At 30.2% G+C, this 6,000-nt stretch overlaps 1 non-coding gene across 1 annotated transcript; it reads right to left on the reverse strand.

Moving 5' to 3' along the window:
* Nucleotides 1-3,906: 3,906 nt before the first annotated feature.
* TRNAR-UCG (transfer RNA arginine (anticodon UCG)) lies at nt 3,907-3,980 on the reverse strand. The gene has a single exon. It is a non-coding gene; the product is annotated as a tRNA-Arg (tRNA).
* Between the last annotated feature and the right edge of the window lie 2,020 nt (nt 3,981-6,000).

Below are 6,000 nucleotides of genomic sequence, written 5' to 3' on the forward strand. Positions count from 1 at the left end.
TCTCCGATATCTTAAGGGGAGTATCGGCAAAGGCTTATTTCTTTCGGCTTCTAGCTCCCTCAATTTAGTTGGATATGCCGACTCTGATTGGGCTGGTTGTCCTACTACTCGTCGCTCCACTACCGGCTATTTTACCATGATGGGCTCTAATCCTATATCATGGAAAACCAAGAAGCAACCAACAATTTCTCGTTCCTCTGCTGAAGCAGAATATCGTTCCCTTGCAACCTTATCTTCTGAGTTACAATGGTTAAAATATCTTCTCTCGGATCTTGGCATTGATCATCCTCAACCGATCACCGTTCATTGTGATAGTCAAGCTGCTATTCACATCGCCGAAAACCCAGTTTTTCATGAACGCACAAAACACATTGAAATTGATTGTCATTTCGTTCGTGAGAAAATTAAATCAGGTCTTATCAGCCCTTCTTATCTCCGATCTTTTGACCAACTAGCTGACATATTTACTAAACCTCTTGGAGGCGATACTTATAAATGACTACTTGGCAAGTTGGGTGTTCTTGAGATTTCAATCCCACCTCCAACTTGAGGGGGGGGGGGGGTGTTAAGGATAAGCACATATTATTCACATTAAAGAAGGTCAAACCCAAGCAAACATGTGCTGGCAATGCATATCCATATAGCTGTCAAAGTATATCAGGAAATTGTATCATAATTGTATTTAAAATAGGATCTCTATTATAGGCAATTATAGACTAGACAATTATAGGTAATTAGTATACAGATTCTTGTACTCTTATATATATATGTACATCATTACAAGAAAAATACACAACAAAATTCCTTTCTTCATAATTTCACTATATTGGTGGAGACAAGAAATAGGAAAAAGATGTTAAATCATGTGGGCCCAATTACTTTTTCTTTTCTTCTCAAAACAAGGAAGATACCATGCGAACTGATCAAATAAACTAGTATTAAAAATTAATTTAATACTCTCTCCATCTTAAATTATAGAAAGATAAATTATAAATGACTTTATAATATTACTTTTTATTTATTATAGATTAACAATAAATTTAAAAAAATTGAAAGAAAAAATAATAATAAATAATAGAGAATGTGTTGAGAAAAAAAGTCATTAATCTTGCATTGAAAATATAAAATAATTTAAGGTAATGTTAACTTGTGTCACAATGACACAAATAAAAAAACCCACAAAATTAAAAAATTATATTAAAAAAACAATAAAATCATTCATTATGAACTTGTATTACCCGATAACTTATAATTTGTGACAATTTTTTTTAACAAAATACAATTTATAATTAGGACAAAAGGAGTATATTTTATTAGATCAACAACTCATTTATTGTCTCCTCATATAAAAATAGTATTTATATTCAATTTTTGAAAAAATACAATTCAGGATGGATAAAAAGTATTCATGGCATGCCTCTTAAAAAAATATAAAAACAATTAATAGTATAAGTTTTTTTTATTAAGAAAATATATATTGAAGGTAGAAAGAAACACAAGAAACGAGGGTTTGGATTTGGTTTTTAAAAATGACAGTTTTTTAAAATCAACACAATCAAACAATAACATAAACTAGAAAAATAACATATTTATTTTTATCCAGGTTCGTTGTTAATAAAGTTATCTATTGTCCACCCGCCAAAGTGATTTTTCCTTCTCAATAAAGACTTAATCTACTATAACCAAAACTGATTATAGACACCATAAGTCAATGAAACATTGCTCAAATGAAATAATACAAATCATAATAAAATAGTATGAGTTTATGTTGGGAATATTTTCAGAAAAATAAATATAAGTGGTAAAAAAAACATTTAAAATGGAAAATAAATGGGGTGAAAAATAAATAAAACAAAAGAAAGAAAAAATGAGGGTTGAACCCTTAACCTTAGGGTCACAGGGAATTAACTCACTCATCCACTAGATCAAACACTCTTTGGTGCTACTAAATGGCGTTCATAAAATAAAATAATAAAACAAAATAAATAAACAGGATGCGTGTTCTTTAATATTGACTGGATCTACCTCAAATCCCACTTTTGAAAATTCATTCTCTTTAGGACTTGTAACTATAGAGTGCAATATAAGATGGGAGGGGTGAATTAGGTTTTTCCGATTTTTTTGTGCCATTTTTTTAATATTTGTTATTTGTGTGTGAATTTATATTGACTGGATCTACCTCAAATCCCACTTTTGAAAATTCGTTCTCTAGGACTTGTAGATCCAGAATATACCAGAGGTTTTTTAACGGATTGCTTATTGCAACTTCAATGGTGCTCACGCACCCTAATAAAAATCTAATAATGCCCTTAAAATTCAGAAATGCACTTCCGAACGCATCACACCATGATATTTCGTGAATAAGCCACTCACATTTTACTAAAAAAATAGTCATAACTATACTTTCAAAATAACCAAGAGAATACTTCCATAGAAGATAAACAATTACACTCAGTACTAGAGTAAGAATAATCATAAATTTCATCAAGAAGATGAGAACAAAAACAAGAAGAAACAGAAAATGCTTAAAGTATCATCTATACTAAGATAATATAATAATAAGATAAAAGAAATTGAATAAGAAATTCCAATTACACTTACAACTTGAGTCAATCTTGTCTTCCAGTTAAAACATATGTTATCATTTAGATCACGGTTAAAAAATGGGTTATCAACAAAAATATTGGCAAAACATGAAGTTGTGTTTTGTAAAACGAGATTATGCGACATATCAGATGATCTCTGGTTGAATTCATTATTGTTTCCTCCACGTGCTGTTGTAGAAGAATCACTGTTTGAAGTTGCTTTCAAGCTATTACTCCTTTAAACATGTCCATTATTTGTTGGATTGGCAGAGCCTCCTCCTCATTCAGTTGGGTGGAGTCCATTATTTGTGTTAAGTTCAAAGATAGACCATTTATCTTTTTTACATAAGTCCTTTTAGATTTGTTCTAGAAGTATACTTGCAAACTTTTATTTTATTTTTTTTTACAAAATGAGGGTGATATATATTATTTCTTCTTGAAAACAATTCTAAAACATTATTTTGTATTTTAGGTGCGTCCACTAAAGATAGGAAGAGTAACCATTTTTTAAAAAATAAAAATGAAGGTTTTTTTATAAACCAATTTAATTAAAAATTGTTCAATCAGAGGTCATAATTTTTTTAAAAGAATATTAGAGTCACCTATTTAGTATAAATAATTTTATTATTTTTATTATTATCTTATATTTTGTATTTTGAATTAATATACAAAAATAAATCTTAGTTATTTTGAAGAGCTTATCAAAATATGCATGTTTTATAACCAATATCCTAATTCATAAATTTTCTTATTTAATAATCTCACTAAATTTATGTTAGGTAATCTCAAATAAGTTGATTAAATAGATCAATCTAAATGAAATAAGTTTTTAAATAGACTAACAATCTTCAAACTTATCAGACTTAAGATTAAAAATAAACTTATGACACATTATAGGTCAGATTTAAACTTTACAAAACCTAACTCGATCCAATCTATTAGTTATTTTTTATAAAACTTATTCTCTTTAACACGATACAGGTTAGATATGTCTTATCACTATAGTATTTTTCTTCTCAAGTTAAAATTACAAACACTATTATGTAAATTAATGTAAGAATTTTTCAAAGATTCAACATTTTAATCTTTTTTTAATTCTGTACAGTTGAATTATAAATACTCAAAACGAAAAATTAAATCAATTCATTAAGTGGTTCAATTTTAATCAAGAATACATAATTATATAATTTAATATTTAGTTGAAATGAGCTAATTTCCGCGTTCGAATCCTGGCTATGGAATATATCATTTTACATTTTTTTGGTTCAATTTTTGTTTTGTTTAATTTGGCGAGAAAGAAACCGTGAAAACAATTAAAAAGCGACCACAGTGGGAGTCGAACCCACGACCTTTTGATCCGAAGTCAAACCCGCTAATCCACTGCGCTATGCGGTCCTATTGGTACGAATCTCAATCGGTTTTTTCTGATTTAATATATCATACAATTTATTTATATAAATTTGAAGTTCTCTTTAATGCAAATGAATATTAAATGGATGAAATAATTGGGTCCTATAAGTTGCAATCAAAATCATTCAGCATTTTTAATATATAGTACAAATTTGTAGAGGAAAAAAAATCTGATTTATAAAAGTTTAAATATTTTATTTAAATCTATAACATTTTCTTATAATTGTTTCCCTAAAACATCAAAACCTAAGACCAGTTTGTAATCTACCATGGACTTAATTTTAAATTTGAGCACAATCTTTTCAAAGGTGTTGTTTGACATGTTTTTTATATTTATTTTTTAACGTATTAAAATAAGTAGGTTAACTATGTATAAATAAATTAACTAGGTAATAAAACCAATAAAAATATTAACAAATTTATATATTAATCTAAAGTGCAAAATTTAATATAATACTAATAATAATAACAAAAATTGTTTATATTTATTCAAGTATACCTAGTAGGTCTAAACTTTTTTATTACAAGTAGCGTGATCAATTTAGTTAAATATATTTTTTAAAGTCTATAGTTTTTCATTTTGAAAAAGAACTAGTCTAACGTGAGTTTGATGTAAGTTTGTATCTCTCCGGTTTGAATGTTTTTATTTATCTATTTTCAAATTTGTTTTGTGATGAAATTAAAGTTGTCTGGTGAACGGTGAAGTAATTATTTATTATATTGACATAATTTTTTATTACGGTAGAGAGAGAGTTGATCTTCAAGGTTAACACTCAAACGTCCAAGTCAGTGGGAGTATAAGAAATAATGTGAGCCCCAGAATAAATTTGAATACCTGAGTATGCCACGTTTTTCCTTTTATATCGTGAGAACAATTTTAAACTAAAAGTGGGGAGAATGATGTATGATGGATATGGACGATTGATAATGCTTTAGAGGTGGAATTGTATGCCTCGAGGAAGGATAGATAAACACTTATTTCTTGCATGCACTTTGTTACCTCGCCTCTGGGTCTTTTGTCTTTAGCATTGTGAATGGTCCAAAATAGTTGTCCCTAAATTTTTGTCTCTGATTTATAGGACGAGGGTTTGTCGTATATGTAACACCCCAATAAAATAAAATAATTATTAAAAATTGAATTAATAGTATATTATTAATTTAATTAAATAATTAGATTATTATTATTGGATTATTTTAATTATTTTGGAATAATAATTATTATTGGAAAATATATAAGTGTGAAATGAGGAAAGAGAATCCCATTTGGTAAAGAAGTGTTTTCACGTGAAAACAGAGAAACTGCAGAGAAGAGGAAAAGGGAAGAGGCAGAGCAAGAGGAAGAAAGTTGGAGAAGAGAAAGAGCTTGAACTCAAAGAATTGCCGGATTATCTCAGGTAAGGGGGGTTCATCGTCGATTAATGGGTATTATGGGATAATATGTAATGGGTAGTGATAAGCCGTCGATTTAACCCTAATTGGGACTGTATATGCTGAAATTGATGTGGAATAAACTGTGTTAAAACTGTAAATTGAATCGATAGTTGTGTGAGTCGTAAATGTTAGACTATGGCACGGATCCCAATTAAAAACTTGAATCGGCACTACCAATTTAGAGACAAATTGGGTTTTAGATGCGGGAGCAGCCGGAAAACCGGATAGGCGTTAAGCTAACGGAACTTTGGAATAACTCAGAAAATCTGAGTCTGCGCGCGAACGGTCGACCATAGAGTCGGCGTGCGCTGACCCGTGGGGCATGCGCCAACTGCATGCGTCGACGCAAGGCAATTTTCGCCGACCCGTGACTTAAGCGTCGACCCTATGCGTCGACGCAAGGGGTGTTTGCGCTGACTCCCTCCAGTTGAGCAGAGCCTTTGCGCCGACCGCGAGCTTTGAGCTGACCCCTATAGTCGACTCAAAAGCCTTCATTCTTTGTTCATGGACGTGCATAATGGTTTTGTCATCATCGAAACTGGATATCGTATGTTGCAGAGTGGAAAGATGGATA

This window comes from Lathyrus oleraceus, chromosome 6, assembly GCF_024323335.1.
Source record: "Lathyrus oleraceus cultivar Zhongwan6 chromosome 6, CAAS_Psat_ZW6_1.0, whole genome shotgun sequence".
Taxonomy (NCBI): domain Eukaryota; kingdom Viridiplantae; phylum Streptophyta; class Magnoliopsida; order Fabales; family Fabaceae; genus Lathyrus; species Lathyrus oleraceus.